The sequence below is a fragment of the Mobula birostris genome, chromosome 7, assembly GCF_030028105.1.
Source record: "Mobula birostris isolate sMobBir1 chromosome 7, sMobBir1.hap1, whole genome shotgun sequence".
Classification (NCBI taxonomy): domain Eukaryota; kingdom Metazoa; phylum Chordata; class Chondrichthyes; order Myliobatiformes; family Myliobatidae; genus Mobula; species Mobula birostris.
The window spans coordinates 168,658,821-168,675,092 of NC_092376.1; the positions used below are offsets into that span (position 1 = coordinate 168,658,821).

General features: G+C 44.6%; 1 long non-coding RNA gene across 1 annotated transcript in view; it reads left to right on the plus strand.

Annotated features, from left to right (window-relative positions):
- Positions 1-484: 484 nt before the first annotated feature.
- Positions 485-16,272, plus strand: part of LOC140200880 (uncharacterized) — a 43,405-nt gene continuing 27,617 nt past the window's right edge. Inside the window, exon 1 of the long non-coding RNA XR_011886747.1 lies at positions 485-573. This is a non-coding gene — a long non-coding RNA (uncharacterized lncRNA). The remainder of the gene's footprint in view (positions 574-16,272) is intronic.

The window sequence follows — 16,272 nt, forward strand, 5'->3', positions numbered from 1 at the left end:
AGCTGTGTGGAACGAGCTTCCAGCAGAAGTGGTCGAGGCAGGTTCGATGTTGGCACTTAAAGTTGAATTGGATAGCTATATGGACAGGAAAGGAATGGAGGGTTATGGGCTGAGTGCAGGTCAGTGGGACTAGGTGAGAGTAAGAGTTCGGCATGGACTAGAAAGGCCGAGATGGCCTGTTTCCATGCTGTAATTGTTATATGGTTTATATGGTTATAAGAACATGAATCTCTGGTGACAGAAATGCACTTTTCTGTGTGTATTCTTGGGCATGTTCTCTTTACCATCAGACTGCAGTGAATATATTGAGAACTCCCACCTCTGGCAACACTACACTGCTTCTGAACCACAGGTGGCAGCAACAGCTAGTATTTCAACATCATCTAGCACACTACTGCTTCAAGGGGACTGAATTCGTCTTACGAGTCCTACTTACTGAAATATTTTCTCTTGAAGAACAATTTCAAGAGCGCATGCCTTGTGAACGACGGCTCTAGAGATACATTGGCAAATGAATAGCTGCAGCTGGGTTACCTGTCGGGGTACTTCGAATGGAATCTGGGGTAGATTCAGGTAATGAATAGGTTGTTTTAAAGTCAGAACCTACTCTGCTTATTCAAAAGGGCATCAGTGGAGAATAAAGCAGAGTTAACATTGTATCATGACTTGAAAAGTGAGGAAATCCTTGCTTGGAATTTGCAAAATGGAGCTGTGGAAATAACAGAAATAATGTGAAAGGGTTGAGACTAATATTGCCTAGCTAATAGAAAATGCTTTCAAAGCTGCCTGAGAGATTAAGGTGAATGCTTATTAATCATAGTTGAAGACAGTGTAGGTTTAAGGAGATGAATGAGGGGATTAAAAGAAAATAAATAATTTTAAATTGTAGGATGAGATAGTTATTCATAAAGAGAAAAGATTATGCAGATTCTGGAAATCCAGAGCAATGCACACAGCATGCGTGAGCGACCCGATAGGTCAGGCAGCATCTATGGAAAGGAATAAAGAACTGATGTTTCAGTCCAATGCTGTTTGTCAGGACTAGAAAACAAGGGGGGAAGAAGCCAGAATTAGAAGGTGGGGGGAGCGGAAGAAGTCAGAGATCACACCGAAGAGTCGTGAGAGAGGGTCTCACTGAAATTCCACCTAAGTGAAGATTTAAACTTCTTCCAGCTAAGCATACTTTGAAGAGAGTTGGAGCAGAAAAGCATAAACACACAGGAATTCAGTAAGGGCATGCGTCATTACTTCCCTTCTGTGTCCAATATTCTCACAGGCAGGTTTACTAGAGTTGTTGGGAGTGGTTTAAACTAATATCAGAGGGGATGGGAACTAGCATGATAGAGCTGAGAATGAGCCACCAGGTTTACAAGTAGATGATGTATGTAACACGATGTAAGGAAGGACAAGCCAGTGATTGGGTACGAATGCAGACAGAGCGAAGAGTTAAATTGTACCACAGAGGCAAATTTCATAAGGGCGAAGGATACAGGACTGAGGGTGTTGCATTTAAATGGGTGTAGCATTCAGAATAAGATGTACGAGCTTGTGACGCAGTTAGAGATTGGTCATTATGATGTTGTGGACATCACTATGTCATGGCTGAAAGAAAGTCATAATTGGGAGCTTAACATCAAAGAATATACTTTGTGTCAAAAGGACAGGCTAGAAAGCATAGGTGGTTGTGTGGCTCTGTTGATAAGAGGTGGAATTATATCTTTAGAAAGGGTCAGAGAATGTTAAATCTTTGCAGGTGGAGTTAAGAAACCGCAAGGGTAAAAAAAAACATTATGGGAATAATATATAGGCCTCTAAGTAGTAGCTAAGATGTGAGATTGAGATTGTAAAGGAAGCTGGAAAAGGCATTTAATAAGGTTACTGACACAATTGTAATGCGGAAGATTCAATACGCAAGAGGATTGGGAAAATTAGGTTGGTGTCGGATCGCAAGAGAGGGAATTTGTTGAATGCCTAGGAGATGGCTTTTTAGAGCAGCTTGTGCTTGAGCCTACTGGGTGAAAGGTTATCTTAGATTGGATGTTGTGTGATAACTCAGATCTTATTAGGAAGCTTAATGTAAAGGAACCTTTTGAAGACAGTGATCATAATATGATTGAATTCATACAGCAATTTGAGAGGGAGAAGCATAAGTCAGGAAGGCACAAGAAGAGCTTCTTCCCTGAGGCTGTGACCCTGCTGAACCTCACATCACAGCATTAAGCAGTATTGCACCTATATTGTACTGTCTCAGTACTTTTACATTCGTGTGCTGTAGCACTTATTTTTTATTCACAGTTATTTTGTAAATAACATTACTCTTTGCATTTCTGGTTAGATGCTAATTGTATTTCATTGGCTTTGTATCTATACTCGGCACAATGACAATAAAGCTGAATCTAATCTAATCTAATCTAATAAATCGCATGTATCAGTATCGCAAAAGGAATTACAGAGGCATGAGAGAGGAGCCTGCCCAGGTGGATTGGAGGAGGATTCTGGTGGGGATTATGGCAGAGCAGAGATGGCTGAAGGTTCTGGGAATAGTTGTACAAGGTGCAGGGTAGATATGTTCCACAGAGGAAGAAGTTCTCAAATGGCAGGGGTAGGCAACCATGGCTGACAAAGGAAGTTAGGGACTGCATAAAAGCCAAAGAAAGGGCAAATAAAGGTACCAAAAGTGAGTTGGACATTGGATGATTTGGAAGCTTTTAAAATCCAACAAAAGGCAAATAAAAAAGCTATAAGAAGGGAAAAGATGAAATATGAGTGCAAACTAGCCAGTAATATAAAACAGGATACAAAAGTTTTTTCAGTTATATAAAGAGTAAAAGAGAGGTGAGAGTTGATATTGGACCACTGGAAAATGATGCTGGTGAGGTAATAATAGGGGACAAAGACACGGCAGATTAACTTAATGGGTACTTTGTATCTGTCTTCACTGTGGAAGACATAGAAACATAGAAAATAGGAGCGGGAATAGGCCATTCAGCCCTTCGAGCCTGCACCGCCATTCAGTATCATCATGGCTGATCATCTAACTCAGAACCCTGTACCTGCCTTATCTCCATACCCCCTGATCCCTTTAGCCACAAGAGCCATATCTAACTCCCTCTTAAATATAGCCAATGAACTGGCCTCAACTGTTTCTTGTGGCAGAGAATTCCACAGATTCACCACTCTCTGTGTGAAGAAGTTTTTCCTCATCTCAGTCCTAAAAGGCTTCCCCTTTATCCTCAAACTGTGACCCCTCGTTCTGGACTTCCCCAACATCGGGAACAATCTTCCCGCATCTAGCCTGTCCAATCCCTTTAGGATTTTATACGTTTCAATCAGATCCCCCCTCAATCTTCTAAATTCCAGAGAGTATAAGCCTAGTCGATCCAGTCTTTCATCATATGAAAGTCCTGCCATCCCAGGAATCAATCTGGTGAACCTTCTTTGTACTCCCTCTATGGCAAGAATGTCTTTCCTCAGATTAGGGGACCAAAACTGCACACAATATTCCAGGTGTGGTCTCACCAAGGCCTTGTACAACTGCAGTAGTACCTCCCTGCTCCTGTACTCGAATCTTCTTGCTATGAATTCCAAGGCACTAGCAGTATGCCAGAGGTTTGTGAGTGTCAGGGAGCAAGAGTGAGTTCTATTGCTATTACAAAGAGAAAAGTCCTTGGCAAATTCAAAGGTCTTAAGGTGAATAAGTAACCTGGTCCAGATGCACTACATCCCAAAGTCCTGAGAGAGGTTGCTGAAGAGATAAAAGATGCATTGGTCATGATCTTTCAAAATTCACTTGATTCTGGTGTGGTCCCAGAGGACTGGAAGATTGCAAGTGTCACTCCACTCTTTAAGAAGGGAGGAAGGCAAAAAAACTGAAATTATAGGACAGTTAGGCTAACAGTGGATGGGAAAATATTGGAGTCTATTATTAAGGATGAAGTTTCGGGGTACTTGGAGACTAATGATAAAATAAGTCAAAGTCAGCATGGTTTCTGTGAAGGAAAATCTTGCCTGACAAAACTGTTGGAGTTCTTCAAGTAACAAGCAGGGTGGAAAAAGGAAAGGCAATGGATGTAATTTAGTTGGATTTTCAGAAGGCATTTGATAAGGTGCCAAACATGAGGCTGATTAATAAGATAAAATCCTATGGTGATTCAGGAAAGATACTGGCATGGTTAGAGGAATGGCTGAGAGGCAGAAGGCAGGGAATGGGAATAAAAGGGACTCTTTCTGGTTGGTTGCCAGTGACTAGTGGTGTTCCTCAGGGGTCAGTATTGGACCACTACTTTTCACATTGTTTGTCAATGAGTTGGATAATGGAATTGATGGCTTTGTGGCAAAATTTGCAGATGATACGAAGATAGATGGAGGAGTAGGTAGTGCTGAGGAAGCAACACGATTGCAGAAGGACTTAGACAAATTGGAAGAATGGGCAAAAAAATGGCAGATGGAATACAGTGTTTGGAAATGTATGATAATGCATTTTGGTAAAAGGAACAGTAATGCGGATTATTATCTAAATAGGGAAAAGGTTCAACCATCAGAGGTGCAGGGGGACTTAGGAGTCCTCATGCAGGATTCCAAGAAGGTTAAGTTACAGGTTGAGTCTGTGGTAAAGAAGGCAAATGCAATTTTGGCATTTATTTCAAGGGGAATAGAATATAAAAGCAAGGAGATAATGCTGAGCCTTTATAAGACACTAGTCAGACTGCAGTTGGAGCATGGTCAACAGTTTTGAGCCTCATATCTCAGAAAGGATGTGTTGTCATTGGAGAGAGTCCAGAGCAGTTAATATATGTGGAGAGCTTGACAGCTTTGGACCTGTACTCACTGGAATTTTGAAGAATGCGGGGGGATCTCATTGAAGCCTACTGAATGTTGGAAGGACTAGATAGGTTGGGTGCAGAGAGGTTGGGGCACCCAGAACTAGACGGCACACCCTTATAACTGAGGAGCAATCTTCAGAACAGAGGTAAGGAGGAATTTTTTAGCCTGAGAGTAGTGAATCTGTGGAATGCCCTGCGACAAACTGAGGTGGAGACCAAATCCATGGGTATATTTAAAGCTGAAGTTGATAGTTTCTTGATGGGTCAGGGCAGCAAAGGATATGGTGAGAAGGCAGTTCTATTGGGTTGAGTGGGATCTGGGATCAGCCATGATGGAGTGGAAGAGCAGACTCGAATGGCCTTATTCTGCTCCTATGTCTTATGGTCTTACAGTATTATGCCCTCTAGTTCTTCATCCCCAGCTCGAGGGAAAAAAAAGACTGTGTGCATTCCTATCCATGCCTCACATGATTCTGTGCATCACCCCTCATTCTCTTACATTCCAATGAAAAGAGTCTCAATTTTGCTCATCCTCTCTCAGTAACAGTCCCTTGAGCCTTGACAATAATCTTAGAAACCTTTTCTACAATTGTAGAAATTTCAGTATCTTCTGCAATTGGATACTAGACTTCTTAACATAAGGCCACAGTCAGTCCATGTGGGCAGCAACGTCTCTCATCCCATTACGCTGAGCACTGGCGCTCCCCAGGGCTGTGTGCTCAGCCCGCTGATGCATGACTATGTCGCAGGATCCAGCTCAAAACGTTTCATCAAGTTTGTGCATGTCGCAACAGTGGTTGGCCTGGTCAAAGATCGGTGACAAGACAGAGTATAGAAGAAGCAGAGCACTTGGTGGATTGGTGTGAGAAGAACAACCTAAACCTGAATGTGGAGAAGACAAAGGAGGTCATTGTAGACTTCAGCAAAGTGCAGACAAACCATTCCCCTTCTGTGAATACATGACTCCTTCATAGACAGAGTTAAGTGCACCAAGTTCCTGGGATTTCACATTATGGATGACCTCTCCTGGTCTCTTAGTATCTCCTCCCTGAACAAGACAGCACAGCACCACCTCCACTTCTTAAGAAGTTCCTATCAAGTCTTGCACCCCCCCATCTTAGCTGATTTTTACAGGAGCACTGTTGGGAACGTCCTGGCAAGTTGCATCTCCATCTGGTATGGGAGCAGACGAACATCACACCAGAAGTCTCTACAAAAGGCTGTGAGAACAGCTGAAAGGATAATAGAGGTCACCCTACCATCCACCAGGGACATTTATCAGGAGTGCTACATTATTAAGGATCCCACCTATCCATCCAGTATCATCTTTGACTTTCTACCATCACACAAGAGACTATGATGCATAAAAGCAGGAAAGGTCAGGATGAGAACCAGTTTCTTCCATTAGCAGCATTTAAGAAAGCTATAGTTAGGGGCATAGATGATGGAAAAATGGAGGGCTATGTAAGAGGGAAGGGTTAGATTGATCTTAGAGCAGGTGAAGAGGTCAGCACAGCATCTTAGGCTGAAGGGTCTGTACTGTGCTGCAGAGTTATGTTCTATGTTCTATGCTCTAGGATCTCATAGACTAGTTACTCATACATTCTCCACTGTAACTGCTAGCAAGACAGCAGGAACCGGGCAATTGAGATGACACAGAATGGGATTTTGAGGGTGAAGTAATGGTCTGGTAACTATTCTGGGTCCTATTTCCCTCCCACTGTCACAATGGGGGGGCATTGGAAACAGATCCAAATGCAAGACACAGACACTGAAGTACCAGGAACAGGAACAGACAAAACTAAATGATGGGACAGTACACAGACTAGGAGTAGGGACAGGAACACAGACTAGACTAGGCTAGGGAAGCAGGACCAGGACAAGGGACTGGGAACAAGGAGCCTGGGTGTGGACTCCAAGTCAGGGACTGGACAAGGACTCAGAACCTGGGTCTTGACACAGGCTCAGACCCCAAAACTAGGTGAAGACGTGATGAGGCTTGGGTTCTTGGAGACTAGACAAGGACATGACAGAGTAAGGGTACTTCAAGGCAACTCCTGGGCAGGACACAGGACTCCACCCCACAGAGGCAAGGGACAGGAAGGGACAGAACCAATCACAGGGTAACAGCAATCAGCCTGGCTTACCCAACAGAGGCAAGGGACAGGAAGGGAGCTAGGTCCCAGGTGGCTCCAAGACTTGAGGCAGCCAGTAAACTCAGCAGGCTACAGAACAGCCAAATCCATGTCTCAATGACTGCACTAGCCTTCCACCAGTGAGTTGCTCCAAGGGAAGACTGACAAGACAACCTCACAACCACACCTAGTCACAGGGCCACTTATATTCCCAGCCCCAAGATGAGCATCAGGTGCTTATGGTTAAGTCCAACTGGAACAAGGGACAGCCAGAAGACCTGGAGTCTGGAGTCCATGGACCGGACCGGGATCTGGAATGCCGACTTCGGACCGGACCATGACACCCACAGTCCAAAGAAGTACTAAAATGTCCTCTTTCTTTAAGAATCGTGGTTTCCCTTCTCCTGTCATCAATGATGCCCTCACCCACATTTCCTCCATTTCCCACACTTCAGCTCTCACCCCATCCTCCTGCCACCACAACAGGGACAGAGTTCCCCTTGTCCTCACCTACCACCGCACTAGCCTCTGGATCCAACACATCCTCCGCAACTTCCGCCACCTTCAACAGGACCCCACAACTAAGCACATCTTTCCCTCTCCACCCGTCTCCGCCTTCCGCAGGGATCGGTCCCTCCGCGACTCCCTGGTCCATACGTCCCTCCCCACAGATCTCCCACCTGGCTCTAATCCCTGTAAGTGCAAGTGCTACACCTGTCCCTACACTTCCTCTCTTGCCACCATTCAGGGCCCCAAACAGTACTTCCAAGTGAGGCAACACTTCACTTGTGAGTCGGTTGGGGTCTTCTATTGCATCCGGTGCTCCCGGTGCGGCCTCCTCTACATTGGTGAAACCCAATGCAGATTGGGGGACTGCTTCGTCGAGCACCTCCGCTCCATCCGCCAGAACAGACAGGATCTCCCAGTGGCCACCCACTTCAACTCTGCTTCCCATTCCCATTCGGATATGTCCATACATGGCCTCCTCTACTGCCATGATGAGGCTAAACTCAGGTTGGAGGAGCAACATCTCATATACCGTCTAGGTATATTCCAGCCCCTTGGTATGAACACAGAATTCTCCAACTTCAGGTAATTCCCTCCCCCTCCCTTCCCCTATCCCTATGTCACTCTGCCCCCTCCCCCAGCTGCCTACCACCTTCCTCTTGGTTCCGCCTCCTCCTACTACCCATTGTGTTTTCCCATATTCTTTCTTCACCTTTCCTGCCTATCACCTCCCTGCTTCCCTTCCCCCACCCCTTTATCTTTCCCCTTACTGGTTTTTCACCTGGAACTGACCAGCCTTCTCCTTCCCACCCTCCCCCCACCTTCTTTACAGAGCCTCTGCCCCTTCCCTCTACAGTCCTGACGAAGGGTTCCGGCCCGAAACGTCGACCGATCTTTTCCACGGATGCTGCCCGACCTGCTGAGTTCCTCCAGCGTGTTGTGAGTGTTCCAAAGAAGTACTGGTTGTTAGATTAATGGGTGATTGTAAATTGTCCCGTGATTAGGCTAGCATTAAATCAGGGGGGATTGTTGAGCGGTGCAGCTTGAAGGGACAGAGGGCTTACTCCTTGCTGTATGTCAATAAATAAATAAATATGCTTCTCATCAGTGAACGATTATGAACTCCATTGGCTTGAAATATTAGCTCCTCAGTGAATTTCCCTCCCTGCTGACTGCCAAGGTGACCTTTAGTTTGATGTGTGCTTTATTCTCAATTTGTGTTACAACATTAGGTAGCAATCCAAAGGCTTCAAGGTTCAAAAAAATTTTGAAAGTAAAACTTATTATCATATATGTCACCCCATACAACCCTGAGATTCTTTACCCTGTAGGCATACTCAACAAATCTATAGAACAGTAACTGTACACACGAGGAAATCTGCAGATGCTGGAAATTCAAGCAACACACTCAAAATGCTGGTGAACACAGCAGGCCAGGCAGCATCTCTAGGAAGAAGTACAGTCGATGTTTTGGGCCGAGACCCTTCGTCAGGACTAACTGAAAGAAGAACTAGTAAGAGATTTGAAAGTGGGAGGGGGAGGGAGAGATCCAAAGTGATAGGAGAAGACAGGAGAGGGAGGGATGGAACCAAGAGCTGGACAGGTGATTGGCAAAAGGGATATGAGAGGATCATGGGACAGGAGGCCTAGGGAGAAAGAAAGGGGGAGGGGGAATCCCAGAAGATGGGCAAGGGGTATAGTGAGGGGGACAGAGGGAGAAAAAGAGAAAGAGGAAAAAAATAATAATAAATAAATAACGGATGGGGTACAAAGGGGAGGAGGGGCATTAATGGAAGTTAGAAAAATCAATGTTCATGCCATCAGGTTGAAGGCTACCCAGATGGAATATAAGGTGTTGTTCCTCCAACCTGAGTGTGGCTTCATCTTGACAGTAGAGAAGGCCGTGGATAGACATATCAGAATGGGAATGGGACATGTGGCCACTGGGAGTTTCTGCTTTCTCTGGCGGACAGAGCGTAGGTGTTCAGTGAAACAGTCTCCCAGCCTGCGTTGGGTCTGGCCAATATATAGAAGGCCGCATCGAGAGCACCGGACGCCGTATATCATCCCAGCCGACTCACAGGTGAAGTGTTGCCTCACCTGGAAGGACTGTCTGGGGCCCTTAATGGTGGTGAGGGAGGAAGTGTAAGGGCATGTGTAGCATTTGTTCCGCTTACAAGGGTAAGTGCTGGAAGGGAGATCGGTGGGAAGGGATGGGGGGAACGAATGGACAAGGGAGTCGCGTAGGGAGTGATCCCTGCGGAAAGCAGAGGGGGGGGAGGGAAAGCTGTGCTTGGTGGTGAGATCCCGTTGGAGGTGACGGAAGTTACGGAGAATTATATGTTGGACCCGGAGGCTGGTGGGGTGGTAGGTGAGGACAAGGGGAACCCTATTCCTAGTGGGGTGGCGGGAGGATGGAGTGAGAGCAGATGTGCGTGAAATGGGGGAGATGCGTTTGAGAGCAGAGTTCATGGTGGAGGAAGGGAAGCCCCTTTCTTTAAAAAAGGAGGACATCTCCTTCATCCTGGAAAGAAAAGCCTCATCTTGAGAGCAGATGCGGTGGAGATGGAGGAATTGCGAGAAGGGAATAGCATTTTTGCAAGAGACAGGGTGAGGTGAGGAATAGTCCAGATAGCTGTGAGAGTCTATAGGCTTATAGTAGACATTAGTAGATAAGCTGTCTCTGTAAACAGGATCAATGAAAGAACAAGAGCATAGAAGACAACAAACTCTGCAAATGCAAATGTAGGTAAACAAAGTAAATAACAATAAACAATGAGAGCATGAAATAACTAGATAAAGAGTCCTTAAAGTGAGATCATTGATTGTGGGAACACCAGAAAGAGAATGAGTGTAGCTATCCTCTTTTGTTCAAGTGCCTGATGGTTGAGGGGTAGTAGCTGTTCTTGAACCTGGAGGTGCAAGTCCTGAGGCAACCGTGCCTTCAACCTGATGGCAGCTGCAAGAAAAGTTCATGGCCTGGGTGGTGTGAATCTTTGAGGACGTATCAATGCTTGCTTACTCATTCAGAACTGTTCTATAGAAGTGCTATAGATGTTTGTTTTTCTTATACATAGTGCAAACAAATTACTTCAGGAATTACAATGAATTAGTAGCAAGCGTAGGTCAGGAAATGATTCATTGACGTGTTACATGCAATGGAAGGGAACTTGAAAAGTGAAGTATAAAAAGTAGTTAATGAATCATCTAAAAATACCTGGATGATTCTTGGTTTGTGTTGATGTTGTAGATTAGTGTGAAGAAGGAAACTTGGTTACTAATGGGGAATTTTATTTTGTAGTCTTTTATTCTTATTGCCAGGGAGTTCCCAAAGGGAGTATACATTGCACAGCCATTGACTCTGTCTTCTCTTCAGCTGGGAGATGAGGCTGAGGCTGTGAATGTTGGGTGGAAGGTCCCGATGGAGTACCTGGTAAGGCTCAGAAAACCTCTGCCAACCAACTAGCAGGAGTATTCAAGGACATTTTCAACCTCTCACTGCTACGGGCAGGTTCCCACTTACTTCAAAAAATCATACCAGTGCCTAAGGAGAATCATTAAGGCTGCCCTAATGACTATTGCCCGGTAGCACTCACATCGACAGCGATGAAATGCTTTGAGAGGTTGGTTATGACCAGACTGAACTCCTGCCTCAGCAAGGACCTGGACCCATTACAATTTACCTATTGCCACAATAGGTCAACGGCAGACACAGTCTCAATGGCTCTCCACACGGCTTTAGACCACTTAGACAACACAAACACCTATGTCAGGATGCTGTTCATCGACTATAGCTCAGCATTTAATATAATTTCCACAGTCCCGATTGAGAAGTTGCAGAACATGGGCCTCTGTACCTCCCTCTGCAATTGGATCCATGACTTCCTAACCGGAAGACCACAGTCTGTGTGGATTGGTGATCACATATCATCCTCACTGACGATCAGCACAGCCGCACCTTAGGGGTGCGTGCTTAGCCCACTAATCTACTGTCCATATACAGATGACTGTGTGGCTAGGCATAGCTCAAATACCATCTATAAATTTGCTGACGATACAACCATTGTTGGTAGAATCTCAGGTGGTGATGAGAGGGCATACAGGAGTGAGATACGCCACAGCAGCAACAACACAGCACTCAACGTCAAGTAAGATGAAAGAGTTGATTGTGGACTTCAGGAAGGGTAAGACGAAGGAGCAGATACCAATCTTCATAGAGGGATCAGAAGTGGAGAGAGTGAGCAGCTTCAAATTCCTGGGCGTCAAGATCTCTGAGGATCTAACCTGGTACCAACATATCGATGTAGTCATAAAGAAGGCAAGACAGTGGCTATACTTTTTTAGGAGTTTGAAGAGATTTGGCATGTCAATAAATACACTCAAAAACTTCTATGGTTGTACCGTGGAGAGCATTCTGACAGGCTGCATCACTGTCTGGTATGAAGGGGCTACTGCACAGGACCGAAAGAAGCTGCAGGAGGTTGCAAATCTAGTCAGCTCCATCTTGGGCACTAGCCTACAAAGCACCCAGGACATCTTTAGGGAGCAGTGTCTCAGAAAGGCAGCATCAATTATTAAGGACCTCCAGCACCCAGGGCATGCCCTTTTCTCACTGTTACCATCAGGTAGGAGGCACAGAAGCCTGAAGGCACACGCTCAGCGATTCAGGAACAGTTTCTTCCCCTCTGCTGTCTGATTCCTAAATGGACATTGAAGCTTTGGACAATACCTCACTTTTTTTTAATATACAGTATTTCTGTTTTTGCACATTTTTTTAATCTATTCAACATACGAAATTGATTTACTTGTTTATTATTATGTTTTATTTTATTTATTATTTTTTTTCTCTCTGCTAGATTATGTATTGGATTGAACTGCTGCTTATAAGTTAACAAATTTCACGTCACGTGCCGGTGATAATAAACCTGATTCTGATTCTGAATGAGCATCCACTTGGTAGCCTTTATCTTCCGTGTCTGCTCTCGGCTCTATTGGTCTGTTCTACCTGCTAGACGTGCTGAGTATGTCGAGCAGATGGTTCGTTGCTCACATTCCAGCTTCTTTCTTTATTTATTATTTTATTTGGAGATACAGCCTGGGACAGCCCACAGAGCCATGCGGTCCAGCAACCAGTGGATTTAACCCAAGCCTAATTACAGGACAACTCTGAATGGCCGATTAAACTACTAACTGGTATATTTTTGGGCTGTAGGAGGAAGTTGGAGCTCCCAGACAAAACACACACTCACACAGGAAGGATATATAAATTTCATTACAGAGAATACTGGAAATGAACTCTGAGCTGTAATATCATTGTGCTCGCTGCTATGCTAACATGCTACTCCCTGTAGTCACTTGTGTTTCCAGAACAGCCATATTGTTTTTCAGTCATTGTGACTGAGAGATATATATTCACAAGAATAATGAGCATAATCTACAGGTCCTTATATAATGTAATATATTAACTCTGGTTCCTTAATGTGGTTATAGCAGGGAGTGGTACTGGGGACAAGCTCCCACTAGCTATTAAATGCTCCCAATGTGTGTACCTCAAATAGCCTCTGACAACCAAGTCCAGCTCCTGGCCTTCACGTGTGGCTTAGCTCCTAAGCCAGGCAGAACTGTTCCTACTGACAGGAGAAGGGGCAAAAATTGGTTACTGGCACCTTAAAACCAATCGCTTGGGGCAGATGGGGTGCATCAGCTCTGGTTAGTGGCCCTTCTAGGAGAAGGAAAACTCTGATCTCAAACCTCCACTGCCTTGTGGCTATACTCACTCATGGGGAAGGATTCAGGAGCAAACCCTGAAAGAAAATCCAGAGCTGGAATCCCTAAGGCAGTCGTACATTGAGTTCTATGCTGACTGGCAAATCCTGCAATGCTGCTGGTACTAGACTGTATCGGTCTCTAACGTTACTTTGCGTTCATCAGGTGTGTGGAGAGAGGGAGCTTGCTACATGGGCAACAGCTCGCTCTCCATATCATATTGTCCAGGCTTGTACTTCTAGGACAGCTAGGACACAATATCCATGGTCAACTTGGACTGACGGAGGTCCTCACCTCACCTCACACATTAACACTAATATAAGTGCACCTGCTACATCTAACAGAGAAGCCAAAGAGGTCCATGCCTTAACAGTTCATTCTCAAATTGATACCTTTGACTCAAGAGTTGTGTTAAGATTCTGACAATAATTTAGTTCCTTTTAGTTCCTTAATGATGGTATTTTGTTCAGATTTTATTCATTTATATCATTTATGCATTTAATGCATTTGCTTACTAAACACTTAACAGTGTCATTGAGTGATAGAACACTACAGCACAGAAGCAGGTCCTTCAGCCCATCTAGTCTGTGCCGAACTGTTGTTCTGCCTAGTCCCATCAACCTGTGCCTAGATCACAGGACTCTTTACCCATCATGTACCTATCCAAACTAAGTTTAAATTAATTTGGCAGGGGTATTGGAACCAAAATGATAGGGCTAAGGATAGGGATATTGGTTTACAAGCAGAGGTAGTGTATAGTGAGACTGTCAATAAGGGCAGGCAGATGATAGGGCAAAATTGTAGTCAGTGGGATGGATAGCAGTGTAAAATGAGGACAAAATTGAAAAGGCTGACAAATTCACAGTATATGAAATAAGGTAGACGATCTTGTAGAGCAGTTAAAGATAGGCAGGTATGACATTGTGGGATCACGGACTCGTTGCTAAGGGACGACTGTAGTTGGGAGCATAATATCAAAGGACACACAATCTATCGAAAAGACAGAAAGCTAGGCAGAGGGGTTGGTGTGGCTCTGTTGGTAAAAAAATGATATTAAATATTTAGAAAGAGTTGACATAGGATCGGAAGATATTGAACCCTTGTAGGTAGAGTCAGGAGAATACAGAGTTAGAAGACCCTGCTGGTAGTTATTTACGGGTCTTTGCATAGTAGCCAGGATGTGGTCTATAAGTTACAGTGAAAGATGGAAAAAATCTGTCAAAAAGATAATGGTACATTAGTCAGGATGAAGGGTTCTGGCCTGAAACGTCGACTCATCGTTTCCACTGATGCTACCTTACCTGCTGAGTTCCTCCAGCGTGTTGTGAGTGTTGCTTTGACCCCAGCATCTGCAGATTATTTTGTGTTTGAGAGAATTTGTGGAATGCTTCTGAGATGATTTTATTGAGTATAATGATGTCCTGCATGACATTTAATAGTGTTGTACAATTTACTGTGGAATTCCTACTCTCTTTAGTCACCCCAAGACACATCATCTTACATTTGTCAGGATTAAATTCCATCGCCATCGTTCTCTGAGATTTTTTTTAACTGATCTATATTATGCAGTTTAGACAAGCCCCCCCACTCCCATTACCAACAATGCCACTGCTTTTTCTGTCATCATACAAAATACTTCAGCAGTTCAATTCCCACTGTTGTCTGTAAGGAGCTTGCATGTTTTCCCCGTGACCACTTAGGTGTCCTCTGCTGTAGTAGCAGAATTAAGTCATTTGGCACATTGAGTCTGCTCCACCATTTCATCATGCCTGATCCATTTTACCTCTCAATCCCAATCCTCTGCCTTTTCCTGAATCCCTTCATGCCCTGGCAAATCAAGAATGTAACAACCTCTGCCTTAAGTATACTTAAAGACTTGGCATCCAAAGTCGACTGTGATACAGAATTCCACAGATTCACCACTCTCTGGCTAAAGAAATTCTTCCTCACCCTCATTCTAAAAGAGCACTCCTCTAATTTGAGCCTGTGTCCTCTAGTCCTAGGCTCTCCCACCATGAGAAACATGCACTCCACATCCACTCTATCGTGGCCTTTCAACATTTGATAGGTTTCAATTAGGTCACATTTCATTCTTCTGAATTGCAGTGAACACAAGCCCAGAGCCATCAAATTCTTTTCATGACAAGCTGTTCAATTTTGGAATCATTTTTGTGAACCTTCTTTGAATCCTCTCCTGTTTCAGCACATCTTTTCTAAAATAAGGGGCCCAAAACTGCTCACAAACCTCCAAGTGAGACCTCACCAGTGCTTTATACAGCCTCAACATTACATCCTTGCTTTTATATTCTAGTGTCTAGTCCTCTAGAAATGAATGTTAACATTGTAGCGGTGTGCTACACACAGCGCTAAAATAACCACACGTAGTCGGTGAGTTGGAGTTGCAATGAAAGAGATTTATTCAAACTTGGTGGCCTGCTTTAAAGCCTTCCCATTCCCGCCCTCCCTGGGCGGGACTGCTGTGGGGAATGCATATTCCCAGACCCTTTCCGTGCGCGGATTTTCCCCCTGCTGGTGAAGATGGCCTGGCGCCCTTTTTGGGGCCGGCCTTCTGCCTGCGCGCGCTGTTTCGTGAGCCGGTTCGTGTGTGCTAGAAAGTGGGTCGCCACAACATCACATTTGCATTCCTCACCACCAACTCAACCTGCAAATTAACCTTTAGGGAATCCTGCACAAGGACTTCCAAGTCCTTTTGTGCTTCAGTTTTTTTTTGAAATTTCTCTCCATTTAAAAAATAGTCTACCCTTTTATTTTGACTGCAAAAGTGCACTTTGTACACTTCCCAACATTGCATTTCACCTGCTACTTCTTTGTCCATTCTCCTAAACTATCTAAGTCCTTCTTTAGCCAATCGGTCCCAACACAGACCCCTGTGGAGCACCACTAGTTTCTGGCAGCCAACCAGAAAAGCTTCCCTTTCTTCTCAATCTGCCTCCTGACAATCAGCTGCTGCTTTATCCATGCTAGAATCTCTCCTGAAATACCATGGGCTCATAGCATGTTAGGCAGCCTCATGTATGGCA